At 41.5% G+C, this 26,460-nt stretch overlaps 2 long non-coding RNA genes across 4 annotated transcripts; both read left to right on the forward strand.

Moving 5' to 3' along the window:
• Positions 1–483: 483 nt before the first annotated feature.
• Positions 484–9,570, forward strand: LOC125704211 (uncharacterized). Of its 3 annotated transcripts, none has more exons than XR_007381057.1 (4): positions 484–1,009; positions 3,995–4,292; positions 7,830–7,899; positions 9,465–9,570. It is a non-coding gene; the product is annotated as an uncharacterized LOC125704211 (long non-coding RNA). The 3 variants fall into 3 exon arrangements; XR_007381059.1 differs by having other exon boundaries at positions 484–784; XR_007381058.1 differs by having other exon boundaries at positions 484–630.
• Positions 9,571–9,712: 142 nt separating this feature from the next.
• LOC125704213 (uncharacterized) lies at positions 9,713–23,301 on the forward strand. The gene is made up of 2 exons (XR_007381060.1): positions 9,713–9,837; positions 22,241–23,301. It is a non-coding gene; the product is annotated as an uncharacterized LOC125704213 (long non-coding RNA).
• The last annotated feature ends 3,159 nt before the right edge of the window (positions 23,302–26,460 follow it).

Here is a 26,460-nt window from a genome sequence, read left to right on the forward strand (position 1 = left end):
ACTGCCGAATCATATTAAATCCCGGGTCGGAAAACAGTGGAGAATTCTTTCAATGCTGGTATGCAAATATGCATTTGAAATACTATTAATAGTAATGTGAGCAGCCGTCTAAACCTATACATTCAAAACATTCACAAATATGTATTGCACTATTGGCATTGTTTAGATGCTTAGCGAACGGCGTTATTAAGTGACTTACATGGCTTGCAAGTTTTACAAAATGTGCCCATTTATGCAGACTGCCGTTTAAGCTCACACAGGTGTATATAAATTCGTTTTATATAATAAAAAATAAGGTTTTGAAAATAATTATAGTAATTCCCCAGCATATTAGTTTCCAAGTCAACACGAGTAATTAAGCTTTGCACATACAGGGTATGAAGACTTTTATTCTTCTCGGCCGCACGCCTCTCTTGTCTCACGCGCCTTTGATTGGTCACTGCGCGGCCTGCTGCCGGAGTGACGTCACTGCAGACGAGAGCTGTCAGAAGGGGAAGCTCTTGGAGAGAGACTAGAGGCTTGGAGGGTGGTGAAAGAATCGGTTGGATCAAGAAAAGACACCGACAATGGATTCGCTGAAGCTACGGAGAGGAAAAACGAGTGAATGGGTGACAGAACCTGACGCAGAGGGTGAGAAAGGGCGACTCTCAGATTTGGTAAAGGGAGAAAGGATCGACTTAAAAATACAAGATTTCCCCATCTTGGAAATAAAATACCATTGCAACATGGACTGCTGAAAACAGACGATACAAGCCTGAGGATTTGCATCACCTGTTTAAATTCTGTGCGTTTGCCATGTCTGTATGCCGTTGCCGATCATGCCCCTGAGGTTTGGTGATAGTTCTTGTTTTGCTTTGTAAATCAGTTATTTTTACTTTTTCGACCGATTACGTGGTGTTTTACTTTACCGTTACCATTTTGGAACCATTATTAATGACCGCGCCGCAGATCCTCCTCTATCGTGTCTTTTGGGTGACAGTACGGAATAATTCTGCCCACAAATATAAAAGTAAGAACGTTTTATTAAATGATCGATACGATGTTTTGTGTTTTACGCCCACTGTTGCTCAATATCTAACATACACATCCTTATGGGAATATTGTTGGTTTGTTAAGGAAAAATGCCAACGAATTGTACTCTTGAAAAGTTCGAGCGCGTGAAATATTAAGAATACTGTGATACGAGAACAGCTCGTCTTAATAATCTTAGCATTGTCATTACGTGGTGTCTACCTTGTCCACACATCGCTGGCTGTGGTGTTCACACTCATAGCTCAGATTTGACCCCGAAGCAGCAAAGAAGGCCATATTCATTGGTAGCTTTCGCATTCTCTATTCCGGCTCCGTGGTTCAATTCCACGGTCAAGTCCAAGAGCTGAGGAGAATAGGGATGTAAATCACTGCTTTAAACACTCCTAATAGGAGAAGTGAAGCGTTTACGTTCCCACTAGAGCAATTCTTCCCTTATTCTATTGAGATCCTCAAGTTATTTTTGAAAAGAAAGAGTGTAGTAGCCTTCTAAAACAAGAAAATGTGATGCGTGCGAGAAATATTGATAAAAAATTTAAACGATAAAGTTGATTTAATTGTTAGGGTACTTCTCTTTAAAAGACGGTAATATAATTTTCCTCTTACTATACCGATTCATACACTCAATTCGCCTTATTCGCTATAAGTAACATTTTACAAGACAATGTCCTACTACTTTCACGAGAGCGCTGCGAACGTGTACTGTACGAACCCTAACGCAGAAATTAAGTTTAATACTGTTGTTGTTGTTTTATATTGGTATACTTTAGGATGCACTGTAGAAGAATATGAAATCATTATCGTGATATGAGATATTTGTAGCTATGTATAATGGCTTAAATCAGCGTGATAAATGAAATAATAAGAAAAAAATCCAACTATTGGCCTACATAAAATGCAAAAAAAAGCTGATAGGAAAACTCGCAAGATTAGCTCATTTAGTTTGTGTAATATGTTATTGAAAAATATTTTGTGCATGACATCGAATGCATATCCATCTCAGTCACCTAGCAAGTGACAAGAGCGCTTGTAAAACGTAGTGCAGTAAGCTCTATAACGCTTAATGTAATCACATTAACATCTAAAGTAAGACTTTTACAGTGTGAAACACAAGTTAAACGATTCTGACACGAGTTGTAAGATGTATTCCAGGCCACAGTCTGGCCTACATCTTTCAGTCGCCATATATTTTTATCCTCCCTGTGCTGTTAAACACGTAGCCACGTCACAAACGTAAAAACATCCCCTAAAAATCTCTGTACCTGTTTTTACACATATTTACGTATTTTCAGGATGTGGCCCAAAGGCATACCGTACTCTTTCTCCGTCGACTCACGTCGATTTTGGCAGGGTTTGAGCAGTGGATTATTCATTAAAATTTATAGGGGGGATGAAGGAACTTCTAATTTCTAGGTTACTCTACAATAAATACTACTCCCCTTAATTAACTATCGTGACGTCAGACGTTATGTTACCGGGAAACGTGGGTTCACCCGAGGGTGAGCCCAAATTAAACATGCATAAAATCACATGGAAATTATACTGAGTTGTAAGCAGCTATCTGAGGGTAATTTTGGCACGCAAATCCACTGCTTGGACTTCTTTTAGTGGTTTAGTTGCTTAATCGGTGTGTTCTTTGATCCATTAAACACGGCAGTTGCAAAATATCTGTATCGTAAGAAAGGAAATCAGAAAAGGTTTCCATCTTAGCTAATAGATGTTTCACTTAGGTATAAAACATGGCATTTTATATGTTTCCTGACGTTTTTGAAGGTATGGCGTCAAGTTTCAAAGGTTTCAGATTTAGAAAGGTTTGTCAGAGCAAAATGTTTATTACGTGATTATACATGATCACATAATTTAAAAATAAAATCCGTCTTCTTTGAATCATACAATCATATTTGCGTTCTAATTTTAATTAAGTGTTAACAGAAATAATGGATTTTAGGAACTGGGAGGCACATCTGTGTGTGGTATTTGGTGTTTTCGTCTTTAAACTATTCAGCATTTGTATCAAGGAAACGTTTCATTTATGTACAGCGAATTCGGATTCAGCAAGGCCCTGTAGCGTTTCTGCTTGCTGCACTTAATATTTATTTTATATTTAAAAAAAAATAATAACTGTAACTCACATTTCAGTCAGTTTTTAAAATAGTATTCTCCTTTTATGCAGTCACGTGTCCCGTACATACCTGTCGCGTCATACACCATCCCTACCAAGTCCACGGTGAACCCTACGCTTTATCATAAAGCTGGTTTGCATGCTAATTTTATCCGCTGGATTTGTTACAACATTGTCTGGTTATTAAGCAAGGGCTGTAAAGTCCACATTGACAAGCAGTAACTTATGATAATTATACGTAATAGTGGTATATTTTTGCTACGAAAACGTTACCTGCAAAATAGGTTGCCATTAAGGGCAGTTTTATTGTTATTATTTCCGTGTGTTCCAGGTAGGAGTCGCACTTCGTTACTGGAAAGTGGAGAATAGAAGGAATTCGGAGTCAGATTTATATACCCGCCTGTTAAAGTAGTTATGTTATAGATGTCGTTGTATCACTCTTGTTATTTGCGTACATAAGATACCGAATTTGAATAGCCTCTGCTACGCTTTTGTTGGTGAAGTTAGTAAAGGCGGGAAATTAATTCGGATTTGAATATCGGACTTCTGCTGGATATTAGCGTGACGTCATCAGGCGTGGGTTTATTTTAATAAGAATGGACTGTGACAGAGAGAGAGCTCTTTCCCAGCTCTTGATATACTCGGGCACACGGTTTGCATGTAAATAGACTCCCCCCCCGCTACATCCCTTCTCTCTCTCAAGTAAAGCCGGATGCCACAGTTGATGAACGGCTCGACTTTGAAAGTTACTTCATTCTGGAGTGCTGTAGAGTACAGCGCTGATGATGGTCATTAGCCAAATATCCTAAATATGTTATCTTTTCTTTTTCTTTGTGATTCTAGGTGGAGAGATCATCTGCCTGGTCCACATCACCCCTAATCATACACACAAGGCCATTATTACTATCTGCTTAATCTTGAAAGGAAGTCCATTACTATCTTTGGTTATCTAGCTGTATGAGTGTTAATCAGCCGTCATAAAGCTAGATAACCGAAAGTAGAAATGTCTTCCAAATACTACAACTTCATCAAGACGGAGAGACAACATAAAGAAACTAGAAATCTGGAAATAATCATTTTAAACGAATTTAGACAGCAGGCATGCCACTGCAGGAAACCAGTGACTCGCACGTTTCCGCAGGTAAGACATTTTGAAAATTCCGTAAAATTCACTTTGAAAATAAACAGATATAATTTTATTATAGTATTGTAAGTGTTTTTAAAATAACAATTAATCCGAAAGATGTGTTTTTTCACAATGAAAATTTCATTTTAACTGGAAAATTTTATAAGTTATTTTAGGAGAGAGTGTAATTCTATTATCTACATTTACTTTAGCAATAAATATAAAATTTAATTTTAAGAATTCGAAACAGACATGGACAATATTTCTCTGTGTGTGTGTGTGTGTGTGTGTGTGTGTGTGTGTGTGTGTGTGTTGGAATACTCGCTACGTTCAAACTAGGATTAAATAATATTTCCTATGAAAATTCGCCCTGTAACGGGTCAGGTTTCACGATAATTTGATCACTTTTCATGGGTTTGGCCATTTCCATTGTGTCCGCCGCAGGATCTTTGTTAAGAGTGAAGTGGAGCAGAATTAAGAGCTGGTTTGAATACCGTGGGGGTGGGACTTCACAGCCTTTACATCACTAGTTGTACCAAGTTACAGAAATGTTCTTTTAGAGCTAAGATAGCATTTTGGGTATGACTTTATTTAATCAGGGCAATTTTATTCACATCCCATTCACATTACTATAATTTCTCTCTTGAAGTAATATTTCAGTGTTTTAATATAAATGGTAAAAATCGCAAATTATATGTACAAATACTGGCAATATAAATGCTTTGATTTTCCGATAATGCGGTGTCCCTGTCATTTTAACCAGGTGATTTATTTCCCTTTAAAATACTGAACACTGTCGAAGAATTTGTCAATACTGTGACTATAATTTAGGTAAAATACCAATGATGCGTGGACAGTATTAATGCGTAAGTAGTTGTGTAAATGGTTTAATGTCATATATTTTCATAGCAGATTTGTTGAATTTGCGTATTACCAAAATGTTTCTTCTGTTACAGTCTGTGGCGCGCTTTGTTGTTTTGGATATTTGTGTGTGTGTGTGTGTGTGTGTGTGTGTGTGTGTGTGTGTGTGTGTGTGTGTGTGTGTGTGTGTATTAAAAAAAAGGGGGGGGGTCCGTAATCTCTCCAAACTGACCTCACTTGGAGCTGTCCATTCAACTCTTCCTAAAACATGGTGCTGAATATTAAGCAGAATACCTCCTGGGTTGACTTTGGCGTCTGTTCAGCCCTGTGTCTGCAGCGAATATATTTGCAGCTCATTTTCTAGCATAATTATTCTATGATTCTACTACAATTTGTTGTATTACCAAATTTGTGAGGTAAGCCTGTGTGCCCGTGCGTGTGCACCCACGTACGCGTGAGATGCATTTCTGGTCACGTGTTCGCACACAGAGGAACTTCCGGTGTTCCGAAAATACGTCACAGTACGTCAAGACGAATTTTAATTGTCTGTTTCAGAATTTGTTAATTTAAACGCTACTCACTCCATTATTTACAAATGTATTATGAGGACGTTTGCTTAAGTATGATACACTCAGATAGGTTCTTTTAACATTTTTGAATTTGAAAGATCCAAAGATGTCTTTTTTTTTAATCATTCCAGAAGTCTGTTGGAACGGGGAACTATATATAATTCCAGGGAGATGAAAAACACTTCAGATGTCTATAGTTCTTGAAGATATTTAATTTATTCTACCTCCCAAGTAAGCCTTAGAATTGTGTGCCTTAAGCATAGTTTCATGCATTGTGTTTGGCTTATAATAACTAGCCCAAAAGATTCAAGGACCTCAGTGGGCACTTTTGTTTTTCGCTCGGTCCTTCATGCTCCCACAGCTGACACTCAGAAAGCAACTCCAAGAGCCGAGGCCTGGAGTATCTGAACCGGAGGTGTATTTTCATTTGTCCCACGGCTACTTGCTGCAATGGGACCTGCAGTGGCACTCAAAGCTTGGCGCGTCACTCAATGGCTGAAACGCAGTCTGGGCTAATTGGTTTGATTCAATGAGGGTCGGTGAATTTGTGAAAAGTCTCGGACAAGGTTTCCCACGATTAGACCGCGCTCTTCTTCAGAGTAGCGTGAGGCCGCTAAAGAGCACCGTCGCTCAGGACCATGTTGCGCTCAGTCGCTATTTATTCCGCTGTTTGTTTGTATGTTTGTTTGATGTGCTACCTACGATTTAAAAGGTGGCTAAATTGCTTGCTACACGATTTTCCCATTCTGTTTGAAAATGCTCATTTATCTAGTTAACGTTGGTTTGGGTATTTTCCCTTACAGAAATTGTTTATTAGGACACATTAAAGAATCAGTAAGTTTATTTTTTACATCAAGCACCACTTTGAAAAGTAAAAGGTTTATCGACTGACCTATATTCATCCTCTTCATGTAAATGGTAAAAAATATATATATTTATGAGCAACAGAAATGGGGAGACGTATGTGCCGGTCTTCACTGTAGAGATACATGTAGGTGATATCTCCAAAAAGTGTTTGATTCATATATGACCATCTTTCTGCATCCCATCTCTAAACCAACAACAGCAGGCACTCTTTTTGTGGATGGCGTCCCATTCTACGTTCACCATGACCCAAAAAGTTAATGTGGCAAACGTGAGCACCCTTGACATTATTGGGTGATTATGGGTGCTGTGGTCCTATTTGGTTGCAAGTTGCAAGTCTTTTCCACCAGTTGTACTAAGACAGCAGGATGTTACACAATCTTCTTAAGGACGAGGGAGGCCGGAGTCACCAATTCCTTGTATCTGTCTCTCGGTGGATTAAAATTGCTCGGTTTAAGGAAAGCCAGCTGCTGGAGAGCTGCAACAATAGATCAGATAAGGAGGCATGACGTTCTCTTTGTATTGTCAAGAAAACGAAAGACCACAATCTAAAAGAATTTGAACGACAAATTAAAGGAAGTTTATGGTGTAACGATACAGTGTAGCAAGTACAGCTACAATTTAAACGTGGGAAACACATTATCCAGGCCTCTGTTTAGAGGAAGGACAGAATAAACTTTAAAATACCGTGATTATGTGGGTGAGGCTCCCAGGCGAAACTCAGGATTTTTATTGATAAGATCAGCTTATTCATGAAGTCAAGGCCTAGTTTTGATTTTCACAGTTCCTAACTGGCTTGGGACACGTTTTAAAACAATGTGAAATCTAAAAAAAAAACAATAGCCAACCTAACAAAAGCAGATGTGAGGTTTTTACATCGAGGGGGTCACCTGTGGCGGTGCTGAATCTTAATGTGATGTTTGGGTACTGTTCATTGGTACGAGTTACTGGGGATCCGCTAACTCTGATTGCTCGTCGTGCTATGAACCTTTGTTAAGGATGAGTTTAACTAAAACCATGTAGCAAAAGGCTGTAAGTAATAGACACTCCAAAGTGCTGAGGGTTCGAGAGAATCTCCACTTATAGTGATGCTGGCCAGACAGCTCTACACTGTAAAGCTCAGCCCGCGGTGCTGAATCATTTCCTTCTAAGATGAATTGTAGCATCGAGCCGCCATTGTAAGAAAGGGATAACTGTCATGCAGCATAATACAAACATTACTGCATGAATTTCAAACTGTTATGTTCTTGTTACTTAGGGTGGATCTGGCTTATCTGTTGGATGACTTTAGACAAGGAGACCGCAACATGGACTGGGGCTGTGATAAGGTAAGAAAATGGCAGGTCAATTGCTCAACTATTCAATTGTTTTATTGTGACGGCAGTTCTTACGCACGCAAATTAAGATGTAATATGTGTCTGAAAACTAAAGACCGTCTATACCGAGAAACTACAAAAATAACACGAGAAACAAGCCAAAGCCATGGGGAAACCATTGATAACATAGACAGGCTTCCACCAAAAAAAAAAAAACAGACAATGAAAGGAGAGACGAATCAGTGGATTCGTGTCTAATCTGGGGTACCGGAGCTTCTGAAAAGCCCACCCCAGTTGGATGTTGGTACACCAAGCCGGATGTGGTCTCCAGGGTGATATTTTTTTTTAAGCTAGCAGCACCATGACCCAAATGTCGCTCAGCATTCTGCCCCAGCGGGTTCAGAATCCATTCTTGGTTCTATGCATTGGAGATGTTGGTGCTGGAATCTCAATGTGTCCTCAGTACTTACTGTACTTACTTGTTCACAAAGCGACTGCCTTTGCTGTTCATTCCCATCGATTTTTTCTTTTTTGAACATCCCATCTTGAGGAAGAGGTCCCCACCCTTACCCCACGATTTTGCAAGCTCATTTGCATATTTATTTACAAGTACTGCTTGTTTCCACCCATGGTGTTAAAAAGGACCTTGTGGCCTACTGCAGCTTTTATTTGATGGATAATCATATAATCATCATCAAAAAAAAAACATCTTTATCTTGCTCAAATTTGTAAGGTAGGAATGGCAGTCTTTGAATACAGAATAAATCTTCAGTTATACAAAGAACTAGAAACTGCTCCTTCCGGTGACATTTTTATGTTTGAAATATACTCACGTTTTAGTCATTGATGCCCAGAACAGGTAGGTTTAGGTGTGCTAATAATAATAACACCGGACACTGTGTCCAAATGCATCAACATTACAGTAACACTCAAACGGACCAGACGGATCTCCAGCATGATACGCCGCCGCTAATGGGGACGTATTTAAAGATGTACATGTATTTTGAAAAAGGGCTGGAAAAAATTAAGCTTGATAATTATGACTAATGTCGTTTACACGGGAGCAGGGGTTGTTAATTTATTTCCCAGTTTGACTCTTGGCCTGAACTGTTTCCCCTTTTGCCACCGATAAGTACAAAGCTGACGCGAGGCTATTATTTCGGGCTGGTGCATCTGCCATCGCACCAGGTCCGCACGGCCGCCGATATCTGGCCCAGAAATCTCCGCGGTGATGGCAGGAAGAGAAAGCCCATGCTGCCCGCTGCAGCGCGACGTCCCGAACTGAATTACTCCGTATTACCAGGACAAAGTCACATGTGGGAGGCTGGGGTCGGCATAGCTCAGTCCGATGCCACAGAGCTCATTAGGAATTCCATTAAAAGCTTTATCCGGAAAAATGCAGCTGGAATATTTGCTTGTGGTGTCGTGGTTTCATGTAGAATACAATGGAATTACAGTCATCCCGTTCGCACATTTATCCCCCCCCCCCACCTAGATTATATAGCAGTTGCTATGGCATCGGCTTGCCAATGATAAAAGGGTCTGATTTGCTGCGTATCTTTCTCTTCTCCCCACAGCGACTGGCCGCTATTCCCACCATGTCTTGATGGCATAATCATCAAAAAAATAAAGGAGCAAAAATGAATGGCAAGGCCACGTCCCCCCCCCCCCTTGAGCTTAACCCCCCCTTTCCCCAGTAGTCTCTAGTGCCATCTGTGCCCCCGAACAAAAAAAAAAAAAACAACAAGGAAAGCACTACTCTACTACCCGGTGCCAACAGGGACAAAGGAGCTGCCAGTCGCCATGGACCCCCCCCCCTCCCCCCGCCCCGTACCCCCACTACCACCCTGCCAGACATCGGGTGCCTGCGTGTGGGTGTGCAGAGGAAGCCATCTTGATGGGAAATCTTGCTCCTACTAAATGCCTGTAAAATGGCTGTAGTGGCACGAGGTGGGTTGCATCATCGCCTCCCTGTCAGCTTTGGGTCCCTCTGTCGCTTCCACCCTGCTCTCTCTCTCTTCCTTCCTCCCCCCGTTCACTTTCTAACCTGCCCCCCCCCCCCCCCATTACCTTATTAATTACCACGCCGGCGTTTGGGGAAATTTTACATAAATGAATGAACAAGAGTGGAGAGGAAGGGCGGCCATCGCATCACAGATCTGTGATGCTAACCACCGATCTCACAGACCACCTTCATTCACACACATCTGCCAAAAAACATTGTCATCCGATCACAAAGCCACTTGGTGAAATACCTTCACCGAAACATTAGTCATTTACACTACATTTCCCTCTGTTTAAATCCATCAAATTTACAACACCTCCCTGCCCCAATCTGCGCGTATATACAGGCCCTGGTTTATGTCAGCAGTATCAGGCAGGGCTCAGATCTCTGGAAACTTCAGGCACCTGTCAAAAGTGGTTCCATCATGATTCGTGGCCTTACGAACTGGAAGTGGCGGGTATGGTGCCTCAGTACCTTTGAGGTATTGTTCAGGCTGATGAGTTTAATGAGGGAAAGTGTGTTGAACATTCTGAGCCTGAACAGCCGCATATTTTGCCTGATGGCACAACGGAACACGATGCTCCAGTGCCTTTTGTCACATCCCAGCTTTCCTGTGCATCGTCTTTTGACCTGTTTGTATTCACCGTTCGTCACAGAGCTGTCCTCTTGTAGCGTGAGACATGCAGGCAGCATTAATTAAGAGAAATTCTGCCTCCCGAGAGAATAGCTGATTTAAAGCCTTCAAAGGATTATTACACATAATTTAGCAAAATTAATTCTGGAGGCCTTTTTCCTTTCAGCTTGGACTGTATTTAGAAGCCTAGTTGAATAGCTGATTTAAAAAGACAAACTTGTCTGAATTACACATTAAACGCGCATATACAACCCACGTGCATATTTACCGTTTATAAGGACACGAATGTTTAGAAACTGTGGTTGATAGTGAATACATGTATTTTGTAGCTGGAAGTTAGTTTATTCAGTGGGCTGTAAAAACAGATTTCTTTTATTCAAGATTTATTTGTTTCTGTGAATTCGTCTTCAAAATGTAATAAAATTGGCTGCAAAAAAACCACGTTTGCTTTAAAGCAAAACGTCTTTGAACATAAAATTCAATATGCATCATGAACAAATACTATATAATAATGTAATACAATCAACCTCTGTGAGTGTGTACGACTTTTATCCTAAAACCGGTTTCATCTGATTTTTTTTAATACTACCGCCTCATTGACAATCGATTTTTAACTCGTGTTAATTCCTCTTAAACCTTTGAATTTAAGTGAATGTTCATAATACAAAGATATCTGTAAGTCTAAATGGTTACGCTAAGACAATTCAATTCTCATTTCGTAATACGGTGCATTTTTCTGAGGAAAATTGTTTCTTTTTTGTTTTAATTGTGATTTTTTTTTCTGATTAAGACAAAGCAGAGTAGAGCTAGTAATGAAATTGTCGATAGTTAAAAACCACCGTTTAGACTACTTTCTGCTTTTCTGCTGGACTTGGCTTTCGTGATTCACGTAAAATCAGCTGATTTGATAGTATCAATTGCTTTCTTGAGAGACGCACAAATGTCGTGATATTGTGATATTGTATTGTTCGTGTTCATGGCCACGGTGGTGATTTCAAAATGGTACATTTGGAAGTGACTCGTGTCACATTTGCATTTTTCTAAAACATGCAAAATTGCGTTGGCACCGGAGAAGTGATATTATCGTATAATTTACCGTTCCCCATTTTAATATGGACTGTCCTTATGCTGGTATTTCTCGTTTTCTTCACATATCTTTTACCATAATGTTAAGCTATCAAAGCACCCCCTTGAATTAATACTTAGCAGTATAGAGGAACCAAGGCATAAGTGAAAGCTGTGTTGGAGGAGAACTGTGAAGGATGCTATATATATATATATATATATATATATATATATATATATATATATATATATATCCCAGGGGAAACATGTTACAGTTTGTTTGCTGATCAGGATAATATGGAATAATATATCTTTCAGTTTCCATTGTCTCAGTTAAAGATTGAACCTTAGCAGTTACCATACGCGCATACACGATGAGGCTGGATAAGACAAAATATCAAAGGCAAAACAAAAAAGATCTGTTGATAAATTGTATATAGTAATATATTGTTTTTTTCTGTATAATATATAGCACAAGCCTGTACTCTGCAAGCATGATGTGAAGGTACCTGGTTATTAATGGGAACAGAATCCGCGCGCCCAATGAATGCATGAATAGATGAAAGAAGTAACGCGCCACACCTCAGGATGAACCGCAATGCCTGATGTCGGAATTCACCCTGCTAGAAATTTCAGAAAATTAATTGCATACTTACAGATCGTGGAACCTTGTCAGCCTATTTAGATTTCGATTCCCAAAAGTAACCGGTGGAAAAAAGACAGTAAACAAAACGGTTTAATGCCTCTAGTAAAACATTAGACAGCCCCCATAATTGTGTTTGCAATAATAAATACTCTTATACACGGAAAAACCATAGAAAGGTTTGTTTATTATCTTAGACTTTGATTTAAGAAGAAATGTTTAAAAAGAACCCCGTTTTGTGTATTCACGGTCTCACTGTTAATGAAAGTAAAATACATGTGAGACAATAAAGCAACCGCTGCAGTTAATGAAGAAGACCAGACAAGCTCTTCTTATTAACATAATTGCATTGAAACGAGAGGAGAGGGCAGAGCCGTCAGTTAAAGACACAGCAGCACCTCCTCTGAGCGCAATGAGCGCCGCATTTCGCTGCGATTAATTGTGTATTTTGTGTCTTTGTCGCCATCACCGTCTCACTTAGTCAACGATAACGTTTTCTCTTGCGATTATTTGTAATAAAGCTACCGTTTTATTTAAGCCTACTTTGAGCTTTTTTAGGCCTAATCGCAGTATGATTTTAATCGTGAAAATAAGTGTACGTTGGTACATGCTGTCGTTCATTAACAAATATATTTAAAAAAGACGAGTCATTTTAATAGTTGCTGTGAACTGTTTTTATTTTCCAAGTAGGGTAAATTTCAAAATAATTACTTCAGATAAAGCTGTATGTATAATTAAATTCTTCAAAAGCCTACATTTAAAATTTAAGTTGGTTATTTTGACGCAGCCGAGTTGATGTTTTCAGCTCTATGATGTTTTCAGTGAAAGTTTTATATAAGCAGGGCGAGATTTAAATGATGCCGTTATGCATGACTCGCACACAAACAATACACACTGTATGATTTTAACAAAGCGCAAGGTGTCACCGTAACGTGGGACAAAAATACACGAACAAAATGAGGGGAAATATTTTCTTATATGATCGAAAATCGCACAGTATATTAGTATTCGGGTGGAAAATGCATAAAATACCACACCTAAAGGATAACAAAATCGTTTTAAGATTCCGGTTCCTTTAATAGCCAGCAGTCTCTTTAATTAGACAGATTTGCTCTCCTGGAGGAGGAGTGGCTTCGTCTGGCCTAATTTGCATATTGTCTGCCCTGTGGGTAGACTTAGCTGTTCAACGTTAGGAAACGCGTCGCTATTCGTTTTGCTGAGAGCTAAGAGTGCTTTTAAGGGATCTTATGTGTGTTTGTGTATCACATTTATTTTGTTTCTAATATTACATTGCATTACAAAAAAAACTTCCTGTGTCTGAATTGTAACACGATTCGTGCACATTTATGTCTTAATTGCATACCAAATACCAAAGATTGTAACTGAGACTGGAAATTTGCTTTGAAATCTCTGACGTAGCGTAGTCGGTGTAATTTCTAAGTTCTGCTTGAATGAAAACATCTTCGCTTAAATCGTAAATCTGTGTTCCTGTATTTTTCAGTCGCCTTCAGAATAACAATAATTAAGTCAGCAGCAAAAGCCCATCCACAGCTCGTTTTAAAAAATGTTTTCTCTCTCTGTCTCTCTCTCTCCCTCTCTCTCTCTCTCTCTTTCTCTCTCTCTCATTCTCTCCGTTTCTGGCCACCCAGTGAGGACAAAGCACTTCAATGCAGATGTGCACTGCTAGCAGTTCGTCCATCTACTGACGATTCATAATTTTAAGAATTCGCAACACTGTTTGCAATCAACAGGTTCAGAATGTACACTGCATATGAGGATGATGATGGTGATGATGTCCTAGAGGTGTAAACTCGGAGAGTCTGGTCCACGCGATTGTGCGTTGAGTTCGGGGTTTGCTGATTTAGGTTGGATAATGAGTTAGACGCGCGGCCTTATCCTGTAATGTTCATTGTAAATCCTTTTTTATCTTGAAAGCTTTTGCTGTTGATGTCGTTAGTTCGCTAAAATACGATCCTGAAAATGGATTACCCTTCTCTATCTGCGCATTATTGGATTTGCTCCCAGAAAGTCAAAATTAATATCAGACATTAGAAAATTCAGTTCAGAGACTCTTTTACCGTACAAAAAGTGTGCTATGCATAAACATTAAGTAGCCATAATTACACATTAATCCTGTTGAACAACAAGTGAAGTAAATTGCAATCTGTGTACTACATTGCTTAACATTATTAACACGCTAACGCATGTCGTTCGGGCCATTAGCAGTGACGTCATTCTTGGCAGCACCGGGGACATTTTGAGAAGCATGTTTACCCAACACCTGGAGTATATAGGAGATGTTGTAAAGCGACTCATTTGCTGTAAGACGTGTTCTGCTGGTTTATTTCGCTTGATAACTGTGGGCCGGTGGCTCGTATTGGTTGTTGCTTCACAGATGGCAGACGGTGCTTTCTAATATTCTGTTAAAGTTATGCTGGATTTTTTAACGGGAAGCTGACTATCAAGAGAGGAATGTAGTCTTGGGATTGTAGGGGGGCCAATGCTATTAACGTGGACCATGTTAAACACTCCGAATGCTCTTCTTAGGAATGAGCACTTGAACTTTGACCTTAAGTCTGCAGCAGAGAGTGAAATCCAAGGCACTAGAGGTATAACCTGACACAAATGCAATATTTATTTGTGTGTTGGGGGGGGTATATTTATATTACAATGTGGTGACTAAATGTCTCCCACAATGTAATAAATAATTTTTTTTTTTACATCGGCCTCATGTTGGGATTAGACTTACTGACAGGCTACATTCCTTAAGCACGTAATGCACACACAGACACACATAACTAGGCCTATATAATGAATGGTTGCATTTATGTTTGACACCAATCATAATGCTAATTATTATTAATATTCTTTACAATGAAAATAAGCCAGGTGTCGGTGTGTTCAGACGAACGCTCTGTGTTGGTAAACAGTCAGGGGGGGCACTCACCACATTGTTATTCCACCCCCCCCACAATGGCCGCATTGTGAGTCTGGTCCTTAAAGAGCATCCTCAGCCCTGCCTTTCCCACCATTGTTTGTGTCGGTGCTGCAGGAGGCACGGGGGGGCACCAGCTGGGGGGGGGGGGGGGGCGTCTCAGCCCAGACGCCTAAATTAGCAGTAAGGTGCAAAAAGTGTGTTAAGGACAAGGAAACATTGTTTTCCCGTGTGTGCCACGTCTGTGTGAATTAGTCTGCTCACTTCTCTGCAGGGCACAGACTGTAATTCATATGTAAACCGTAATTTACATGTAAACATGAAACACAGATACTGCGCTGGACCGTGGTACTGACTGGCAGGTACCTGGTCATGGCGCTCAACGTGGGGGAAACATGTAAATCAGCAGCGTGTGCGAACAAACACAGGGATTTTAGGTAATTAATTTTGTTTGACTATAGAAAAATGCTGTTAACTGTAAGTATAATTATTCTGAGTAGAATATTAAGATATGTCTTCAATCTGATATGTTCACAATGTTTTCTGGCATTGACTTTGATATGTTGACCTACAATCACATTCCTTGTGAGATCTTGTGAGAACTTAATGGCACGGTGTGTTCAATGTTAAACCCAGCACATTTTTAAGCGCTTTGACTTCAGATTATTTAGCATGAAACGCTTGATCCGGAGGTAAAAATCGTGCCTTTTTAGCACGTTAAGTGTCAGAGATGAAAACGAAATAAAACAGAACAATGTTGTTGAATCCCTTCAGAAAGGGAGGATGCGTGAGAGTTCATTGCAAAGCCAGACTGCAGTATTTCATAACCGAACAAGGGGGAAAGACTGGGAAGGCATGCATGCAGCGGCAGGAATGAGAGAGAGAGGTGTGGCACCACATCGGCAGAGAGAAAGAACGCAGGACAGAACAAGGGAGAGAGCGCAAGCAGAGATGGCATTTGATAGGGAGAGACGCCATATTTGAACCAAAAAAAAAAAAACACCGCCCTCGTCCTCAGGAAAAAAATGACCCGTTTTGCGGAAATGGCGGAGAGGCTACTATTATTTTAATGTGCCTGCATTACGGAGCAAGCTCGCTAATTTATTCATAGGCTGTGTCTGCGGCTACGCGCTTGCATGTCTGTGTGCGCGGGGAGGGGGGCAGCGGGTAGAGCGTGTGTGAGGATGGGGGTTGGGGTGACTGTCTGAGCCCATCTCCCGGCGGCCAGCTTTGCAGCTGGCATCGTAATAGCAGTGATTGTGAAACACAGAGGTCCGGTGTCTTACAGACAAACTGATTATCATATTCAGCCTCGTACTGTTTGTACAGACAAAGGCTTTTCTTTTTTTTCCTTTTTTTTTTTTTGCTTTATTTCGTTTTGTTTGGTGCTTTTGTTTGAAGATCGGGTAGGTTGGCAGTGTAATAGTACCTGCCAGTGACAAACATGAGAACCCGTAAGGAGCTAGCAGGTGAACCACAATCTCACCTTTACACACACGCACACACACACACACACATATATATATATATATATATATATATATATATATATATATATATATATATATAGAGAGAGAGAGAGAGAGAGAGAGAGAGAGAGAGAGAGTTAAAACTAATAATATGGTATTGGGATCTCTCTGAAATACGAATGGCCATCAGTTCGTTTTCTTTAGCGATCTGTTAATATAAATGGATTGTAAGTTTAGCAGGATGCTAATTCTCCTGGACATAAACCACATGCCCTTGAGGGAACTGAAAATCTTTGGACCATGACATCAGGCTGATGCAGGCAGCAGTAGCGGTCCTGTGAACATGGGATAGGACAGCAGGGTGGGGGTGGGGGTCACTGTTCTCATCAACACACACACACACACCGAGCCTCTTCAGTGTACACACGCCTTATGCCTCCTGTAATTTCTGTACATACGTTTAAATTATGCAGAGTTAATTGGAACCTTGCAGCAGGACTCATAATCATGACTGTTCTGGTATTTCATGCTATTTTGTCGGCTTTTTTCCCCTTCGGAACATCGCAGGAAGTCATTAGAGGACATTAGTCAGTGATGTGAACAAGGTGATACTCCAGTTGTTTTAATTAAGCATTAATACGCCAGATGATTTTACGTCGGCCCAGTTTAGGTGTTTGTGTTAAATTGTTTAAACTGAACTTACAAATATAGTTGTATTTTTCCAAAGCGAATCCAAACAGTGAAGTTAAACCTGTTTGGATTTTGTTTGACTTGGTAACAAAATTCATCTTCCTCACAAACAAAATGACCTCATCCCACGTTCCTGAAGCCTGGATGAGTTTAAAAATTTAGACAGCGTGGTGAATCCAAATTAGCAGCCCAGTTTAAAGAGTTCCACCGTTCAATGGGCCGCTTTGATCAGACTTGATGATTATGGGATGTCTGTGAATAGTGTCTATATTACTCAGTGTTTCAGGTGGTTAGAAGCTACAGAACAGTACCTGAGCTACATGGTCTCAGTGTCTCTTTCCAGTAAGCAGGAAGGCTGCACTGTGTTCATGGCATCGGATCCCTGCCCGTCTGCTCAGCCAATCAGTGGGCCGGTCAGCGACGGCCATGTTAACAAAGACGGAATCACAGAAGCCTTCTTCTCTGGGGTGTGTTTAAAGAGGACCGTGTCGCCTCTGTCCGATCTCTCCTGCCCCATGCCGATACCTCAGCTGCAGATCCCATCTTAATCTGAGGATAAACGCGATTATCCCAAGAAGGGTTGTTCTGAGCTTTGTAGTGCCAACAGGGGACTTTTAAATGGCTCTTTGCTGGCTGAGCGAGACATGAAAAGCCGGGAATCGCGATTCTGGGGCACAGGGCTGCCAAGGAGCTCTGAGCGATGGCACGGCCGCCGGTCTCCCGCCCGTACCTCAGCGAGGCCAAGTCACTGACGGCCACCAATACCGTCGACTGTAATGTGCCACAAGCCGCCTTCATCTTTAGGAAGGCCCCCCTCCCAGCATGCCTTGCTGCAGATGATGTTAGTTTTTTCATGGCTGTTCTCTTCGTGGTGCCAAACAAAGCTGCACGATCCGCACATTGACTTTGGAGAGATGATGCCGTTTGGCATTAAACGAGGGCAGAAGTATGATAATTTAGCTGATGTTTAAACACACCTGAAATTGCTTGACTGACGCAAGCACAAACTGTTCCTCATTTAACCAAAAAAAAATGATTTTTACAATGTAAAATTATGTAGATGACATAATTTTACATGATGACAAAAAACAACAGTTTTTTTTTTTGTTTTCTTAACGTTTCTTTAGAATCCATTGCAAAGCTTTTATGTTTATATGCAGCTTATAACCCAACCTGTCAAACCTGTCAAATCATTGTTATAAAAATATAATGTGCTTTCTTAATTATCAACGGCTGAAATGACCGATTTTTGAAAACAACTCTGAACATTAGACTTAGGGATCATGTGGTTCAGACACATTACAAAACTTTTACTGAGAACCTACAGGTCAACTATCAAACTTTGTGGCTTGTTGGTGGAAGGAAATAAGGTGATAGTTAACACACCTTGTGCTGTACTTGAAGGACCCCAAAGGATGGTGTGGGTGCCCTGCTTTGTGCCTGTTCGGTTTCATCTACTCCCCTTCTTCTAAAACTCTTCCTATGCGCTGGATGATTAATTAACGTCCTTCTCTTGTTCTTAAGGGCTGTTATTGATAGGAGTTTGAGGGATGTGCCGTGAAGTTGGCTGAAGGGGCTCCTTCATGGCTTACTTTGTGATGAAGGAGTGGAGATTGCAGGAGACCTGTGACATTTAGTCCGGTCTGAAAGAGACAAAGAAATTGACTGGCAATTACTGTTTCGTGTCAGGATGTGAGGATTGCTTAGATGATTGATGCTTAACACCTGGTAGAAGGAAAAGGGAATACTTACAGCTTATGACTCAGCTGCCATGTCTGAAAATTAAGATATGGAAATTATTTAAGTTTTGTCCATGCCCATACATGCCCATACATGAGGTACTTTTCTATATGTACAAATGTTGGTCATTTAGGAATGGCTCTAACAAGACCTGATCTGTGACTGACATACTAAAACTGTTGACGATGTGAAAATATTATTTGAAAGTTTACAGGCTGTGAAAATGGTCCTTTTTGGGCAGAAAAATAGGCATTCATTTCATTAATTTGGCCATAAATCAGAATGCTTGGTCCAAACACTATTGTCCTTAGACATTTCTGGACATTTTGGTCTCTGAATCAGATACTGAAATGTTCTCTTGGAATTTGGATCTTGGAATAACATGTGCTCTGCATGACATGCGCTGTTCAGATGAACCCTGTGAAGGGAATTTCAGGTTCCTCCTTCGCATCTTCGTTTCATAATGACAATGTTTCAGACTGAGCTGCATGATGTATTTCAGGTTCAAGTTCGAGTTGGTCACTCGTACGACATCATGCTTCTACACCCTCCCCATGCCCATCCCCCCCGGCCGCAGTGTTGCTAGGGGAGAGGAGGCGGGCCCACTCAGCGATGTGCAGCTGAAAAGCCCGGCCCGTCTAAGTGTCTGGGCAAAGTCAGGCCACCCCCCCAGCAGCTGGGTGCGGGCAGCGAACACACAGCCCAGGAGCCTGGGAATGACATTTCTCAGGGAAAGACTTTACATTCATCAAACAAAACCCCCCCAGCCCGCCCCCCACAACCCTGACTTTGGTAAACAGGTCCCCCCGCACACCCCCAGCCTGCACTTACCAGCTCACACCCCCCACCACAGCTTCCACTTTCAGGCGGGAACAATGTGTCTGACTGGCTTCTTTTTAGACCGTGAAGACCTCTGCATCCCTAAGCACCCCCAGCCCCCCCCCCGACTATTTTTCAGCACAATTCATTTTCTTCACTGGACACATTAGTCCCTGACAGCTCACGGGTGACACTGAAGGCGGTTTCACAAGCATGTCTGTGCGTTAATGTACACATGTGTCTGTAGCCCGGCTAACGCACATGAACTCTCTCAGGCGCCGCGTCAAGTCCGGTTGATTCCAGAGCAGGTGTATTTGTCACCCATTACGGTTTACAGTTAGACGTCAAACGGCAGACCACCATCGCTTTGGAACAGAGCCAAGCTGGGGTGGTTTTCGGGTTTTATGCAAAGTAGGTGGGTTTTATTGGTGGCAAAAAGCCAGATAGATTGTGTGTGTGTGTGCGTGCGTGCGTGTGCGGTCTGGGGAAGAGTACTGAGAATAAGAAGCTCATTTGCATAAATCGCATGCTGTCTGAGAGCTTGGGGGGCTGGGGGGCAATAATGAAAAAAAAAGATATCAGGGGCTATAAAAGTAAAGACAGAAATTCGGCATTGTGAGGATAGAAAGGAACGCCGGGCTCTGAATGAAGGAGGGGTGGAAATTGATGGTGAAAAAGTCTGGCCAGTTCCCCGAAGGGATTAAATTGTGCAGAAACCGCTCTGTGTATAATTTGGTGAAATTGGTAATAGTATTGGTGCATGAATACCAAATTTGCAGAGCTGGGGATCTTTATTAGCTGATGAACTGGAAAAAGATGAAAGCAACAAAAAAACGTCACTCGTTTAAGATCCCGTGAGAAATTGAAAAGGCTGCCCACGTAGATCCACCAAGGGCAGTCATGTGACGGGAACACCGATATTAAAAATCGACCCGCCATCCCAAGAAATCCAACCCAACACCGGCAGAGAGCAAAGGCGGTTAAGGTCAGTTTCTGAAAGGGGGAAAAAAGGATTTCCTCTAAATGTGGCAGACATAGTCAAATCCAACTTAATAAATGAAAACTCATAACGTCGCCATCTGTTGCGAATTTTCACGGTCGGATCCGGGATTTAACACATCAGAACGTTAGTTTTAATATAAGTCGGATAATTAAAGTCACCCGACCGTCTCTTTTAGACTGAAGCCAAGTGCAGATCGCTGATGCTGCCAGTGGTCCGACTGCGTCCGGACAGTAATCTGTAATGTAAGAAGGCCGGCTGGATTCAGGACATGTGCAGCCTGTTTCCAGCTGCCCTGTCTAGAGCGTCTGGGGTGCCTGGCAGGCAGGAGGTTTGGGAAGCCCTCCCAGTGTCAATAGGAGCAGATGGCAGGAGGTGCAGGCCTTCCCAAGCATGGGCAGGGGAGGCAGTGCTTCGTGTGAGTCTCCTCTGTGATGAACGCCTGCTCCATACGCGGGTATCCGCTGTGGATCACAGATACTCCACTTGGATGGGGGGAGGGTCTGCCAAGGATGCCTGCCTTCCAGTACATTCTCTTCATTAATGTGTGTGTGTGTGTGTGTGTGTGTTTTGATGGCTTCCAACACTCACACACCCCTGCAGGCCATTAACTTTACCCAGAATTCTATGCGTTACATTGGTACAAACCCCACTAAAGATGACCTTAAACACGGACAGCCAAACATACAAACCAGAACGGCAAGAGAGCCTCTGCTCTACATTCACCCACTGTATTCACTGGCTTATCTCTCTCATAAACTTAACAGCCTGATGCAATCTGTCGGCAAATTCTTTTTACTGGATCAGATTTTAATTAACAGTTGAATAAGGAGTCCATTTTAATAATGGATGCTGAGTTTTTGGTGATAGAGGCAGGTTAACACGGACCCCCTCTCTGTGCCAGCTGGGCTGATTTCTTTTGTTGTGTGAGGTGCACTCAGCGTTTTCTGATGTCAGACACACAGAGCTGAAATATCAACCAGCACAGCTAACACAAGTGTGATCTCTGAGTACCAGTAAGCATCTATGCCTCCTACATACTCTACATGTCTGACTTGGGGTTAGGGGGCGTCGGAGGGACATGGCCACCCGGGCAGATTTATGAAGGCCTTGTATGTAAAATTGGGGAGGGGGCCCAATGGGGCATTTTGTCTGGGGTCCCAGAATTTGTAGGTGCCTGGTTTGTCTCTTTATGCTTATATGTGAACCTGTCTGGGGTCCGGAAGAGAATCTTTCCATTTACTAGCAACAGTAAGGTCAGGCTGCACAGGTGTGTATAGTGACTCTTGTGTTGGGGGCAGGCAGTTTCCCTGGTCCCTTCAGGCACGCTCACGCCGTTCCTCTACTTTGCAGGCCTGCCCGTGGACCAGAGGCATTCCCCCATCTCCATGGTGGTGGCCAACCCATGACAGGCCTGCTTGCTCCCGGAGATCCTAGGCCTTCAGCCAGGATGTTGGCTTCACAGGGGTCCAGCGCATACCTGAAGGAGCTACCAGACATGAAGGAGGTGCTTGAGGAGCCGAGGAGTACCGCACACGGCTTGAAGTTGCTGAAATCAGCTGAAAAAACCAAGCCCCACCTGCCGCCCAGTGCCCCCCCCCCCTCCCCCAGGAGACAAGGATCACACGGATTGGCATATGGGTTTATCAGTACATTCAGCTAACGGGACTCCCTACGGAAACCAAACGATCGTCACTCTGTAACCGTGCCCCCCGTCTATAAATAAAATGCCGGCGGTGTAGTACAGACCACGGGGCCGGAGTCTGTCCCCAAACACACCGTGAACTGAGCCTGAACCCAAACTGCTCCTGCTACTCTCCCAGGAACAGGCCTATCACCGGACTGAGGAGCTTCGAGCCGAATTTTAGTCATGGCGGGGGCGAAGTTATAGCCAAACATTCTGAATGACCGTCGGGACGGCTTTCAATTAATGCTAAAATAAATCCAAATAACAAAATCCTTTAGCCAATGTTTATCCCAGCAGAGATGTGCATAGTGGGTCAGTAATGTTTTCCATGTCTGTTGGACATAGACACATGATGTACTGCAGTGTACATTAGCTTTCTGAAGAACCTTTTTCTGAAGCTTGTTATGTAATCCTCCTGACCTGGAACAAACCTTTGATTTGCCATCTGTACCCAATACTGAAGTCGTTGTTTCCATTTATTCTCAGTATAACTAGACATTAAACATTTCTGTGTGTGATTCTATTCTGTGTGTATTAAGGAGATTGTAATACTCTATTCACAGATACTCAGTCCTTATATGCAAATGGGAGGTGAGTTTCTGTTTTTAAAACTAGACTAACTTTAAATATAAGGTATATTCTGTGCAGACTATAAACTTTACATTACGGGCTTTGCCCATGCAGAGAATGGTGCAACACATGGAAATAAAATCTCATTTAAAAATCTTTTTTTTTTGTCACCCTGCCTGCATGGATTCTTTCATTTTGTTATTTACTATGAGGCAAGAAATGCAGGAAATAAGTTTTAAATTGGGATGATCAAAACTTTGAGATCATGTACCAACCCTCTGAATGTAACCACACTAATAAAAAAGAAGGTGTGATCTACTGCACTTTACTCAGGGGTGTAGATTTGGGTTTGGACGGTATGGACCCGTCCCTACCAATAATGTAGGGGGGTTCGGGGATGATGTAGTCCCTATCAATATTATGGGGGGGTTTGGGGATGATTTAGTCCCTACCAATATTGTGGGGGGGTTCAAGGATGATGTAGTCCCTACCGATAATGTGGGGGGGTTTGGGGATGATGTAGTCCCAATCAATATTATGGGGGGGTTTGGGAATGATTTAGTCCCTACCAATATTGTGGGGGGGTTCGAGGATGATGTAGTCCCTACCAATATTGTGGGGGGGTTCGAGGATGATGTAGTCCCTACCGATATTGTGGGGGAGTTCGGGGATGATTTAGTCCCTACCAATATTGTGGGGGGTTTTGGGATGATGTAGTCCCTACCGATATTGTGGGGGGGTTTGGGGATGATGTAGTCCCTACCGTTTATGTGGGGAAGTTCAGGGATGATTTAAACCCTACCGATAATGTGGGGGGGTTTGGGGATGATTTAGTCCCTATCAATATTATGGGGGGGTTTGGGAATGATTTAGTCCCTACCAATATTGTGGGGGGGTTCGAGGATGATGTAGTCCCTACCAATATTGTGGGGGGGTTCGGGGATGATTTAGTCCCTACCAATATTGTGGGGGGGTTCGGGGATGATTTAGTCCCTTCCAATCAATTTTTCATTCACTATTTATCACGACCATTTGGTGTACAGGGTACTTTCAGGGTGAGGTCCCCACACTATGGGGTCCCCACACGTTCTCAGCTGATTATTGCCAGCATCAATAAAGTTATTATTTGATTATTATTTTTGATGCTGATACTATGAGCCGCTTCTACCAACTACTGCCAGCTTACTTGTTAGCGTGGTTTAAATTTAAAAGTGAAATCTGTTATCACTGCAGAGATTCGGGTTTAATTTTAGACTTGAAATTCTGAAGAAAATGTACAATGATGCAAACTGCTACCCAACGAAGCAAAGGAAGTTTCTAAGAAAACAAGGGCATGAAAATATTAGCTGTCTACAAACTCCACTCCAGGGTCACGAGCCCTCAGAAGGTAAGTTATAGCCATTAGCATTTTCAAGGTTTGAATCAGATTTTCTTCTTCAAGGAGGACAGAAAATACACCTTTGATAATATGTAGAGAATATCATTCATGAGCTTTAGAAATTTGAAGTTTCAGTGCATTACATATAGATAATTTACTTTTATTATGAGTCAAAGCAACATGTGAGTTTTTGCTTAAACAACTGGAATAAAACGTCCAAGTCCCAATAAAACATGTTTAAATGAGCCGGAACCAGGCCAAACTACTATGAACCTCACGAATCCAGCCCAAACCAGTCTGAACCACTCTGAACCAGCCGTAAAGGATTCCACTTTAACTGAGTTATTGTAATGCATAAGACAATATTACAGTCAACTAAACTATTACATGGTCAGAATTCATTGCTGAAGTTCATTACCATCAAACGCTTCAGCAAAAAAATCAATGTGTGGATATACTGTAACAGGTCAAACAGAGAACGAGACAGTGTGTTGGTTCATTCAGAGATAATTTAACATTCAAACAATAATTTTCATCACCTCTTAAATGTCTATTGCCCTGTTTTATCAGTACCTTTGGATGGCCCGGAGTACTTTGTAGCAGAGTAATTGAAGTGAACAAGATTCACATTGTTACAATTACACTGGCGCTTTGTATTTATTTTCAAATATTGTTTCACTTAACTTTCCAAGCAATTACAGAACCAAACATTATTAGAATTTTAATTTTAAGTCTATCATAGAAAAATATTTAAAGTGCTGTTCATTCTTACTTCACTAGTATTGATATTGATCCGCACTGTACATACAACATAGAAGTATATACTTAATAATTACTTACTAATACTGCGCGCAGTTTTACAAACATGCAAAGATCAATAGCAATGTTATCTAAATAAACTACACAAGTCAATTTAAAACTACAGCTGAGAAGCTTTGAAACCTGCGCTTTTTTCAGTGCTTAATGTTTGTTATAAGTTGAATACTATAGTCTCTCCATTTTTAAGCGCTTGGGGTGCTTTGCAGCAGGGAGAAGCTTACGGTCGTCCTCCCAGTGTCCACAGCAAGGTAATATTCTGTTACAAGTACTGATATTGTAGATCAGTGAACGAGGATGCAAGTGTATTCTAAGTGGGTGTATCACCCCATAGATATGAACATAGGCTATTTACGGTCATTGCATGTGAATGTCTTGAAAAAGTCTGGTTTGAATGAATAACGGTAGTTATATATATATATATAGCGTTGCCGAAAATATGTCACATTAAAGATTTGCATTAAGCTTCAGATTTGCTGTGATAGATTGCCGACTTAAAGAATTAACTATGGAATAACGTGATGAAAATATTAGGGAGTGTGTTCAGTCACCTAATACACAGTTTAATAAGGAATATTTTTTTTATCCACACACAGCTTTTTTTATTTAAATTAGGAAATGTTTTACACATCTCCCAGTGCGGATTAGTGTATTTAATGATACATTAATATCAGACAGGAACGCCACATTTTTGCTCTCAACTAATTTGATTAGGGGTAACACAAGGAAAAACCAGTTCGTGATTACAGCGAAATATTTTTTTCTGTGCGCTGTCCCACGCGGAAGCTGGGACAGGGGGTCTGAATAAATACTTTTAGTTTAAAATAGATTTCCATTAAAATGTGCGCGAAAGCGTCGTTTCAATGCCCCTCGCTGCCAGCTGCCATTACGTTTTAATTAACTATTGAATAGTGGCACAAACGGGCGCAGACCGGGGCGCCGTGAGAGTCCCGTCCGCCCCCCGGATCATAGGAACCCGGTTCGACCCTATTGCTCTGCTACGGTTCAGAACTGCATCCCAGAACCGCTTCATACAGATCTGCTAATACCGGGTATTGGACCCTAAATACTTGTTGGTTTGCCCTTTGTCACACACACACACACACACACACACACACACAC

This window comes from Brienomyrus brachyistius, chromosome 11, assembly GCF_023856365.1.
Source record: "Brienomyrus brachyistius isolate T26 chromosome 11, BBRACH_0.4, whole genome shotgun sequence".
Classification (NCBI taxonomy): Eukaryota; Metazoa; Chordata; class Actinopteri; order Osteoglossiformes; family Mormyridae; genus Brienomyrus; species Brienomyrus brachyistius.